This window comes from Bos indicus, chromosome 19, assembly GCF_029378745.1.
Source record: "Bos indicus isolate NIAB-ARS_2022 breed Sahiwal x Tharparkar chromosome 19, NIAB-ARS_B.indTharparkar_mat_pri_1.0, whole genome shotgun sequence".
Lineage (NCBI taxonomy): Eukaryota > Metazoa > Chordata > Mammalia > Artiodactyla > Bovidae > Bos > Bos indicus.
In genome coordinates, this window is record NC_091778.1 from 47,176,551 (window position 1) to 47,188,747 (window position 12,197).

At 49.2% G+C, this 12,197-nt stretch overlaps 1 protein-coding gene across 19 annotated transcripts in view; it reads left to right on the top strand.

Annotated features, from left to right (window-relative positions):
- Nucleotides 1–12,197, top strand: part of MAPT (microtubule associated protein tau) — a 120,637-nt gene that overhangs the window by 47,275 nt on the left and 61,165 nt on the right. For 2 of the 19 annotated variants that reach the window (XM_070773683.1, XM_070773682.1), the window contains exon 2: nucleotides 9,073–9,175. The exons of the other annotated variants lie outside the window; for them this stretch is intronic. The gene's annotated coding sequence lies outside the window, so the exon portion shown is untranslated. The remainder of the gene's footprint in view (nucleotides 1–9,072; nucleotides 9,176–12,197) is intronic. 19 annotated transcript variants of the gene reach the window in all.

Genomic DNA, 12,197 nt, shown 5'->3' on the forward strand with positions numbered 1-12,197 from the left:
CCTTGATGACGAAGATGAAAAACCCAAGGTCACTCCTGGTTAACTAACACCCTGCTGACATGGCAGTTGTATCTCATTTAGTTTGGTCCCTTGAGGTTTACAAAGAGGGGAGAGAATTTGAGTCTCTTCCTCCATCACAGAGGAATATGCTCTCCAGTGAAGTGTGAGAAATAGTTACCCAGGGAGCTGGGGTGGCCTACGCAAGAAAGCAGGTCAACTCTCAGATTTGCAACTGACTGTGAGCTGGGGAAGTGTCATCTATTAATGTTGTCTCCTTCTCCATCCCACCAGGACCCTCTCCCTGCCCCCATACTCCTTGGTTCAACAGCATTACTGGGGCCTTCCTCCTGCCAGGTATGAGACCAGGTGCTGAAGACATGATGGTAGAGGGGGTGGCTATGGCCTTCCCATCCTAAGAGCATCAACATCCCAGAGGATTACAGCACCGGCTGAATGTTTGTGAGAGGCGCACGTGAAGGAGTCAGGAAGGGCTTCTAGAAGCAATGACTGCTTTGATGGAGCCTGAAGCTTGAGTAGGAGTTAGCCAGACAAAGCGGAAGAGTCGCAGAAGAGAGGACTTTGCTGACAGGGAGAGCAGCTGGGGCAAAGGCCTGAGGGTGAGAACGTGCAGCACTTAGGGCTGCACATGGAGGGCTTTCAATCCATCCATCGGGGGAGATAGATTGAGCCCAGATTCCATTCTGAGCTCTGCACTATGTACTGAGTTGTTTGTGCTCAGTCGCTCGGTTGTGTCTGATTCTTTGCCACCCCATGGACTGTAGCCCACCAGACTCCTCTGACTATGGGATTTCCCAGGCAAGAATACTGGAGGGGGATGCCATTTCCTCCTCCAGGGCATCTTCCCAACCCAGGGACTGAACCCGAGTCTCCTGCATTGGCAGGCGGATTGTTTACCACTGAGACACTGGGCAAGCCCACTGAATTATTTACAGTAGTTGTAAAAAAAATAAGCACAGGAGTCTCCACCCTCCAGGAGCTTTCATTCTAATGGGGAGATTAAATGGGTACAGTTAGAGTATGATGTGACAGGTGCAACAGGAAAGGCCAGCCCAAATGTTGAGTGGAAGGAGGCCAGGTAGGTAATAGATTCCTACCCACGTCTTGAGAATGCATGTTTCCAGCCTAATTTCAGGGGTGAGGTCAGGGAGATGTGTGTGGTGAATTCTTTGCAAGTGAGGGAGTTGTGGTGTTTCTGTTTCCCCAAGATGCCTAGGGTGTGTGTGTGTGTGTGTGTGTGTGTGTGCGCACGCACACGCATGCAAGAGAGAGAGCACCCTGCCTCTCTCATCCTCTGCTCACTCTGAGCTTTGCAGAGATGGGATGGTGAATGCTGCCTGGGCTCATTCACCTGGAGGGGTCCCTCAGACACCCACTCTCCATCTCTGTAGCACAACAGCTTCCCCAGGCAAGCAATTCATTTATTCATTTTCCCACTTCTTTTTAAGACTTTTTTTTAATATGGACCATTTTAGAAGTCTTTATTGAATTTGTTCCAATACTGCTTCTGTTTTATGTTTTGGTTTTTTGGCTGTGAGGCATGTGGGGTCTTAGCTCCTCAACCAGGGATTGAATCCTCACCCCCTGCATTAGAAGGCAAAGTCTTAACCACTGGACTGCCAGGGAAGCTCATTTTTCCTCTTTCTGCTGTGCGTTTACAGCTCTGGGTTTTAACGGGAGGACTCTCCAGCTCCCCTGTGAAGATGTGTTGACCTCCCACCCCGACAGCCTGCCCGCCCACCTGGGAAGGGGCCCTTTGGACAAGTGCTTTCCCTGGTGCCCCTCTGCACCCATAACCCCTCATTCTATGGAGACTGCTGCTGCTGCTAAGTCGCTTCAGTCGTGTCTGACTCTGAGCGACCCCATAGACGGCGGCCCACCAGGCTCCCCCTTCCCTGGGATTCTCCAGGCAAGAACACTGGAGTGGGTTGCCATTTCCTTCTCCTGTATGGAGACTAGGACCACTGAAAGTCACTCAGTCATGTCCAACTCTTTGCCCATGGAATTCTCCAGGCCAGAATACTGGAGTGGGTAGTCTTTCCCTTCTCCAGGGGATCTTCCCAACCCAGAGATCGAACCCAGGTCTCCCACATTGCAGGCGGATTCTTTACCAGCTGAGCCACAAGGGAAGCCCAGAGAAAGGCTACCCAGTCTGTGTACTCTGGCCTGGAGAATTCCATGGACTGTATAGTCCATGGGGTTGCAAAGAGTCAGAAACAACTGAGCAACTTACACTTTCATGACCATTGAATGAGGGTGGAAGGGAGGTTGTTGCCCACCAGAAGGTAAAGCTTCTCAGACCATACAAACACTGCAAAGCCACCTTCATGGTTTATCCCAGGCTCCCCCCAGGGGGTTAGATTTGGGCCAAAGCTGGATGGCTCTGCAGAGAAGATTTGTGTGCACACGCTGCTTCATCTTGACTGCTCCTCAGAGAGAACCACTTGTTACCCAATCAGGTAGAGGGCTCTACCTCCTTATGGGAAGGTTAGAGGGCAAATGTATTCTTATATTTAGCAAAAGAACATTAATTTGACTTTGAACCTCTTCTGTAATATTTTAAAAACATCTTTATTGAGATGATATTTTACATACCATAAAAACCACCCATTTAAAGTTACAACGCAGTGGGTTTTAGTATTCCTGTACGATTTTGATTTTGATGGTGCAACTCAGAAGGGGGCGGGGTGGCAGCTCTGAGTCAGCTCTGTTCTCTGCTTCATGCCTGGCGGACCTGCAGGGGCCCCCTGGGCTTCCGCCCCCAGGTGTAGTGTTTTCTCCTTTTCCAAGAAGGCTTTTGTTTCCAAGTTCTTAGTTCTTCTTTCTCACCAGTCTTTTCTCTCTCATATGCTTGTTCTGTCTGTCTTCCCTCCCTGACTGTAATTCTATTTCTGAACAGAAACTATGTCCTGGCCTTTCTGTTGAATAATGGGTATTTTGCAACCAACCAAGGCTGCCTGTGCTTTTTCTGAAATACATACTTGGGGGGCCAGAGCTTAAATATGTGACCTTGGTCTCGTTGCCTGTTTCTCCCCAATCTGAATTTCTCATATGTCCATTTTAATTGATCCAGATATGTGTACGCCTGGATTGGCTCTGGTTCCAAAGCTGTGTTGAAATTCTTTCTTTCAAGGTCATTTCTTCACTCCATACAACTTTCTGTTTTCCACTGTACTCCACTTTGTCAAGCACAGTTATTTTATCCAAATAAGAGAGCATGCCCCAGGGTCCCATGCTGGATAATATTTTCATTTTCTTATTTTAATTTCAATGAGAAGCTTTATTGACAAATATTGGAACTACTTTCCCAACCTTAATAGATGTGGCAAAATTGCCTGGTTTCCCCCTTTATCTAAAGAGCCTTTATTTTTGTATTCTTAGGTAGCCATGGACACTTACTCACACATTGCATTTGAAAGTTGTTTTCTAGGGCTCGTAAAGGCTGTAAGTTCAGCTTTGGTGGGACTCCTCACATCCCTGCTTCTCTAGATCTCCTTTTGGAACAAGGTAGAGAAAAATACAGGCTTCCCCGGGTGCCTCAGCAGTAAAGAATCTACCTGCCAATGCAGGAGACACAGGTTCAATCCCTGGGTCGGGAAAATCCCCTGGAGAAGGAAATGGCAACCCACTCCAGTATTCTTGCCTGGGGAATCATGGTCAGAGGAGCCTGGCGGGCTACAGTCCATGGGGTCGAAAGGGTCAGACCCGACTTAGTGACTAAACAGCAGCAGATGTTAATACATCAACAGCTACAGCTCCCCAGCATGTTCAGACGTGTCACTAGATCTCAGAGAATTATGCTTGTGATAGGCAAGGGTTTGTGACGTCAGAGTGCTGTGTCCAGGTGTCCCTGGCTCTCTGCATGAAATGTGTACCTGAGAGACTGCATGTCAGCTGCTAGCGAAGCCTGTCTCTTCGTGTCATGACTTTCCTTCCAGTGTGAAGCTTCCCATCCAGGGGCCCCCACTGGCTCTCTAGGCCTTCCCCAGTGCCCTCACCCCTCATCAGGCCCCTCTGGAGGCGGTTCTCTGGCCCCAGGTAAGAACACCCCACACAGTGTCCCCCTAGGCGGCCTCTGACTTTGTGACTGATCACAGATGTGATTAATCGCATCACACTGATGCCTAGAATCAGTGTTAAGCCTCTTATTCACCTTGAGCCATCAGCCATGCCGGTGGCTACAGGCATTTGTGATTTGTGAATAAAAGGAGTAGCACAGGGACTTCTCTGGTGGTCCAGTGGCTAAGATTCCTCACTCCCAATGCAGGGGGCCTGGGTTCAATCCCTGGTTAGGCAACTAAGACCTGGCACAGCCTCATAAATAAATATGTTTTTAAAAATAATAAATATATTTTTTAAAGGAGCAGCACACTGTGGGACAATCCCTTGACTTTGTCACAGGGTGCTTTGTTTTGCCAAAAGGAGAATGTATTTATTGCTTTCAATCAGATTTAAAACAATACATGTCTAGAAAACAGTATAATAAAACCAAACTGTATACAACAAGAGAAAGCCTCCCTGATTCCACCTCCCTTCCCAGAGCATATACTCCTTCATGATTTCTGGTTTGCACATATGCCTATCTGCGCTATTTTCTTATTTATAAACATTCTGTGCGTGCACATTTCCACAACGGCTCTTTCCGCTTGGTGATAAGGAGGGAGTGCTCTCTATGCCAGTGTGTCTGTTTCTCCCCTGTCCGTCCTCCTCACACAGGGGTCAGCTTCACACGGGGTGCCCTGGGACACGGTTTTGGCCCGGTGTCCAGGTGTCACGGGATCCGGGAATGATCTCACTGGGCACACCATCTGCCCTGCCTGGCCAGAGGCTGCCTTGGGACGGCCAAGGGGGCACCACGTGCTGTTGGATCCAAAGTGGGGTGGGGCTCTGAGCCCTGAGATGCTGTTTAGTCTGAAAATGCAAACAGGACACAGAAAGGTTGGGCTCAGATAATAGGCGATAAGGTTGTCATGATAATAACCACGGCTGGCACTTCGATCACGTTTACTGTTAGCTGGTGATGGTTCTAAGCACTTGATATAAATCAGCTCGGTTAATCCCCACATTTTATAGATGAGGCAGAGGAGGCTCTGAGAGGTTGAGTGACTTACCCAAGGTCTCCCAGCTGGGAACCCAGACAGCCTGGCCCCAGTGTGTGTGCACTCCCTGCCCCGACACTGCCCTGTCATTAAGTCCGGCCCTGATGCCATGTGGGCACCTCTGTCAAGGAGTGATTTCAGGGACAGTGTTCTTGACTTGGTGGCATATCTTACATGTGTTCAGAGGACACCGTTTATTTTCCGTCTTTCAAGCCGTGCTGAGTTCAGGTTGCTCATTACTGAGGGACAGTGCTGATTAGAGACAGTCTCCGCCATCTCTCTGTGCCCCGAGTTCTTCAGGGTGTGTCCTCAGACTCAAAAAATAGAAATGAAAACATCCTCAGAATGATCGCCTTCCCATCCTCACTTCCTTACCCCTCCATTTCTTCCCTGTTGTTCCACCTAATGAAATGTTTTGGCAAAAAGAGCCAGTTTCTAGTCATTCCAGATGGCCTCTCAAAGCCCCGCCTCCCTCGCTGCCGAGCCTGGTGCGGATGGTTCGTCTCTCCCTGCATCACCTCCCCAGCATCACCTCCCGCATCATCTCCTTGGCACCACCTCCCCACCATCTCCCTTGTCTTCTCGTGCTCCAGGCGCCAGCGCTGGGAGGGGCAGGGAGCAGAGACTCCCCAGTTCTTCCCTAACACCTTCATTCCATTACCTCTGAGACCCTCTGAGACCCTCAGTCTCCTCCTCTCCCGGGGCTGACCCAGAGCTGCCTCTCACACCTTCATGCTGTTCCTCTTCCTCCTTCAGGGCAGAAGCACAAAGGCTCTTGTATTGACCCCAGTTTTTGTCCCTTCAGGTTGGGCCTTCACTTCCCCAACCTCAGATATCTTCCCCTTGCTCAAAACCCACGTGTCATGAAAATGGTACCGAACATCAGTGTAGATGCATCATGGTTCAAATGCTCTCACATGCATTTTTCCAGTGACCCTCACAGCCATCCTGTGACACAGGTGTTCTCATGCCCAGGTTACAAATGAAGAATCTGTGGTTCAGAGAGGTCAAGTGACTGGCCCAGCATCAACCAGCCAGAGAGTGGTCCCTGTTATGCCTTGAACCCAGTGCTTTGGACTCCACACCACGTGTCCTTTCTACCCACATCCATCTGAACCGGGAGCAAGGGTCCAATTCCTCAAGGGAAGATGCGGAGCCAGTGCCTACATCTTGGGACTTCCCAGGTGGCTCAGTGGTAAAGACTCTGCCTGCCAAGGCAGGAGACTCGTGTTCGATCCCTAGGTCGAGAAGATCCCCTGGAGGAGGAAATGGCAACTCACTCCAGTATTCTTGCCTGGAAATCCCATGGACAGAGAAGCGTGACAGGCTACAGTCCACAGGGTCGCAGAGTTGGACACGACTTAGCAATTGAGCACGCACATGCACGCCCACACCTTGGTTAGAGCCCAAAGCAAGGGCTCAAGGAGTCCAGCGATTCATGCAGCTGACGAGCTGGACTCGGTGCATTCCTTGAGGGGAGTTAGGGCTGAGCGGCCTCTAAAGGGGTCGCTGCAGGATCATGAGACCCGTTTCATGGGAGAGCCCCAGGGCCAAGGGGAAGCAAAGCCAGGGACCCTCCAAGCTCACCTTGGGTGCCAGATGGAGGGTGCCTCCCCAGCCCCTGCTGTGAGGGGGAGGCCATGCAGTGCTCTCAAAGGGCCTTGAGAGGAGGCAGCCTAAGTGCTATTCATCAGTCCCAAGAATGGCTGATGAGGGGCAGGTGCTTCTGAGAACCCATAATGCTCTTTGGCAAATGGCCCGAGGTGCCTCTGAGAGGCCTCCCAGCTCCCAATGTGCCGCTGAGGCAAGATCCTGACCTCAGGGGTCCATTCATCATCGGATACAGCCGTGTCCTCACGTCTGTGACATCTCTCCACCCAGCGTTCTTTCCCAGCGACTTCCCATCCCTACGATGAGCTTCCCAGCAAATCACTGCACGCCAGACTCTGTCCCCAACTCTAGCATGCCCTGTAAGTCCACTTGGGCCTCTCTGTGCCTCAGTTTCCCTGGCTTCAAAATGGGGCTAAGATGACCCATGTATGTGACAGAGGTGTGGTTAGAATGGCTTCTCTTTCTTCACAGCTTTGGAGTGGGACTTCGTGATTTTCTGACACCCTGTGTCAGACTGGAGGCTGAGACTGCAGATTCAAAGCCATGACGTGCCCTCCCTCAGCCTGGGCTACTGAGCATCAGTATATAAAATGGGGAAAATAAGATAATAATATACTCTCCCTTCATTAGTGTTGTGAGCACTAATGGGATATAATATGTGTTAACAGTATCCCTTTAATAAATGGGAAGATTATGGGTGGCTAAAAAAAGGTGGGGGGATTTCAAAGGCCCCCCTACCCCAGCACTTTTTAAGTGTAATCTTCTGTTGGGTCATGAACCACTTGCTGCCTGTCAGAGCTGGAAGGCAGAGATACAACAGCAAAGCTAGAAATTGTATTCATTGGAGATCAATCAGAAATTAAGATAAAGCTTATTAATATCAGCATATTTATTAAGCAAATAAAGTAGGCTACAGAACTACTGGTATAATATGGTCTCATTTAGGGAAAATTCTATGTTTATATAGGAGAGGTGTTTGCAAGGAAGCTCCCTAGAATGTTAACAGTGGTTATTTTGCTTTCCTTTTTTCACGTTTTTGTATTTGACTTTTTAATAATGACTATGAATCACTCTGGGGTTTCCTGGTGGCTCAGTGGTAAAGAATCTGCCTGCAGTGCAGGAGACATAGGAGCCATGGGTTCGATCCCTGGGTTGGGAAGATCCCCTGGAGGAGAGCATGGCAACCCACTCCAGTATTCTTGCCTGGAGAATCTCATGGACAAAGGAGCCTGGTGGGCTACAGTCCATGGGGTCTCAAAGAGTCAGACATGACTGAAGGGCTTGAGCACAGCATGGCATGAATCGCTTTTATAAAACAAATTCTCTCCTCTCTCTCTCTCAATTAAGGGTGGCTTGCCCAAGGAGGGAGGGAAGTAATTTTTTTGCTCTGATTTTCTTGGCTTTGACATCAGAAGAGATTCCTTTTTATCCATTTGGTGCTCTGAGTTCAGGGGATTCATCTCGAAATGAAAGTGGTGACCAGGGCCGCTGGCAGCCCCTGAATGGGACAGGTGCAGAGGCCACCTCCACATGTGGCAGCGGTGTCCTCACTGAAGGCTAACTGATCAGTAATTTATCAGAAAGGGGCTTGGAGGGAAAACTACTGCAGTTCTGAAAACAAAGCCCACCCAAGCATGCGGTATCACCCTAATAGACGCTATAGCACTGTTTAGCTACACCAGCAGTTACAAAGGAGTTGAAAAAAAGAAAACAGAAACCTTGAGCTTAAGACCAGAATTGTCCTCTCCAACACAATCTGTGGATTTTCTGAGTGGTGGACATGAGCCAGCTGACATCAGCCATGACACATCGTGTGTGCACGGCAGCACCACCCCCCAGAAAGCAGCTTCATTCATGCTTTCGTACAATCGTTGATTGTTCTCTTTGGATTGAGGCCCGGGATTATTCCAGTTTCTTCTCACCAACCTAAGTCTTTCCTCTCTCTGGAAGCCTAAGTCTTGCCTCTCCTTCATCTTCTCTCCACTTAATTTGGCGATTCTGCTTGAAATCCAGGAATTATCATTATCGGTGGTATTGGTCAGATTTGGTTCTAGAAGATTCTCTGGTACCCTGTGAAGGGACGTGAGCACAGCTCACACTTTAGAGTTCCTTTGAGGTTTGCCAGGCTGTGTTCCCTCCGGCAAGTCTTCTGAGAACTTCCCTGTGCTGCGGGGGCGCTGGATGCCACCTGTCTGCCGGGGGCGTGAGAGGAGGGGAGCAACCCAGAAGCGCCGCTCCCAGTTGGGACCAGCTGTCAGGGAAGAGCATCTGAAGCATCAGAGCTGCCACGAGCCAGCCCAGTGTTTACTTGAACCCCAGAGACTCTTCTGTTTCTTTCATGCAGTTGGCTTCCCACTTCCTAAGCAGAGGGATTTCCTGCTGACCTGGAGCCCAGACTTCACCTCTCCCAAGGGGACTACTATGCCTGCCCTTCACTCATCTTAAATGTAAATATCTTAAAGTAAAACAATTGGACCATAAGCATTAAAGAATAAAGTGTAGTGGGTTACTGGGTAGTCCAGTGGCTAAGACTCTGCACTCCCAATGCAGAGGGCTTGGGTTCAATCCCTGGTCAGGGAACTAGATCCCATTTGCTGCAACTGAAGATCCCATGTGCTGCTACCAAGATGCAGCATGGCCAAATAAATATTTTTTAAAAAATAGAATGTAAATAAAAGAGAAAGTTTTCAAAAGAAAAGCTTTTGCTCAGTTGAGCAGATCCTGATGTTGCTAAAATGGGTTATCTCTGTCACTGCCTGATTGAATCACTGTTGTCAGTTGGCTTCACAAGGTCTTCTGGGGCCAGGCTGCTTGGCACCAGAGCCGTGACCCCATTACACGTCTGCCGTGTAACCTTGGCCCAGTTACTCAACCTCTCTGTGCCTCGGTTTACCCCACCTGTAGAAGTAGATGTAATAATAGAGGCAGTTGTGTGAAGTAAATGAGCCCATACTTGAAAATGCTTGAAACAGGGCTCCTGTCGTTATGAGGAATCCTGTTTTCCACCAGAACACGCAGCAGATTCATGAAGGGGCAGAAAAGGGACCAGAGCAAAGGAAAGAGGGGACACAGAGGCTAAAAATAACCTTGGAGAAACAAGTTCATTTTAAGGTTATTTTTAGATTTCTCCCTACTTGATCTTCCACTATCGGAGAGCTCCATTCAGGGTGTTTGTTTTTTGTAACAGCTTTACCGAGATATGTCACATGCCATAAAATCCACCCTTTGAAGTGCATAATTCAGTGATTCCTGTATAGTCCCAAAGTTGTCCAATATCACTACTCTGGAATTCCAGTTGTGTTTTTTATCTGAGGGGTCTAAGGGCGATCGTCCTTTTTTTGGATGGTGCTACCGGACCTGGTGGCAGTGATTCCGCTGAGTCACGCCGGCGGCGGCCGGGAGCCTGCGGTGCTGCCTCCTGGAGAAGCTGGGCGGCCGGCTGGGCTGCAGCAAGCGGGCACCGTGGCCCTGACACGTGCTGCCCCCTAGTGAGGGCTGCAGCCACGCCGGACACAGCCCACCTGGCACCTCCAGGGAGGGGGACTCTTGGGAACGAATAAAAGCTCCTCCTAGGTGTGGACTGCAAGGACAGTGCACCCTGCATGGAGCCCAGTGAGCCAGGGTACGGGACCAGCCCCTGACACAGGCTTTTTTCTTCCCTCCTTGAGTCTTAATTTCATCCAGCCGGGACAAGATCATTTCCATGGGTAAGCAGAGGAGAAAAGGGCTGTTTTTAAACTCTTTGTTGGGAAGGCGATAATATGATACAGTATCTAAAAGATGGGTTTAGCATCAGAAGATCAGAGTTCAAATCCTATCCTACTCTGCCTCTTATTAGCTGTGTGACCCTCCGCAGGTTCCTGAACCTCTCTGAACCTGTTTCCTCATCAGAAAGTGGGGAGAACAATTCCTCTTGTGGGACTGTTATATTACAGAGATTCCATTTCTCTCTCTCCCCTGTTTCCTCCCTTCCTCTGAAGCCTCTGCGACTGGCTTAGAGTCGCAGACTCGAATAAACAGATGTGTTCATATTCCAAAGCCAGCAACAGTGTCCCCTGTTGCCCTGGCTCACTTGAGGAGCTTTCTAGAATCAGAATGCATTGCTGTGGGTAAGATGATTAGAAGGAATGGGAAGAATGGCAGTAGGCATAGGAAGGCTATTTGGTCTTCATCTCCTTCAGGGAGATACGCCCCCAGGTCAGCTGAAACCCGCAGACCCCTGGGAGACCTGGGTAGGAGCAAAGGCCTGGGACCGAAAACAGAGAGAGGCATCTGAACTGCCAGAAATCTATATTCCAGAGGGAAGTCAAGTCCCAGGCTTCCCTGGTGTTCTCAGGCAAGTCACTTAGGCTCTTGGGGCCCTTTACCTGGCTGGGGTTTGCATCCTGCCCATCTCACAGGTTTGTGGTGAGCCTAAATGTTCTGTCATGGGAAAGTGTCCAGGAAAATGGCAGGTGTACTTCAAATAGTGAGCAGGGTCCCCTGGTGATGCTTCAGGGGAAGCATCTGAGCTGGGCTCACCTCTGAGCTGGGCTGGGTGCCTGGGGTTCCCTCATCTGCTTCTGGATGCCTCAGAGGGTGGCCTGGAATGATCAAAAACAAAGCTGCCTCTGCAGCTAAGCAGAGCTCAGCACGCAGAGCACATGAACTCTACCAAGTGGAAAATTTATCCATCTTGCAGCCTGGGAAAGCTCTGTTCCTCGGGAGCAAAAGGGACCCGAGGTCTCACCTGCACATCCCTGTGCCCTTGAGAGTTGAGGGGCCAGGGGAAGCCTTGGCAAAATGAGGAAGAAGTTGAAGTTTATTTGAGGGTCCTTGTCATCCCCTCTTCCACCATCCCACCCCTTCCTGTCCTCACCTTTCCTCTCCTCCACCCCGGTTTTACCATTATCAGACAAATGTCACAGTAAAAAAAGCTCTATATTATCTTGTTTCCAAACTTAAAAGACTGTGGGTGATCATCATTGGACACATGGATAAGCAAAATGTGGTGCATTCATACAATGAAATATCATTCGAGGAATGAAGTCCTGACTCATGCTACAACGCAAGTGAATCCTGAAGACATTACACTAAGCGAAGGAAGCAAGACACAAAAGCCCAAATATTAGATGATTCCATTTATGTGTAATCTCCAAAACTGATAAATCCACAGAGACAAAGTAGATTAGTGGTTGGCGGGCATAGGGGGAGGAAGAGGATGAGGAAGTGCTTAATGGACACAGGGTTTCTTTCTGGGGTGATGAAAGTGTTTCAGAATGAGATAGAGGTGATGGTTGTTCACTTTAAAGTGATGACTTGTGCAGACTTCCATGATGGTCCAGTGGTTAAGACTCCAAGCTTCTACTGGAGCAGGGTGCAGGTTCAATCCCTGGTCAGGGAACTAAGATCCACATGCTGTAAAGTGCGGCCACAAAGAAAAAAAAAGTAAAAATGACTTGTGTGTTGTGTGGATTTTACTTCAATCAG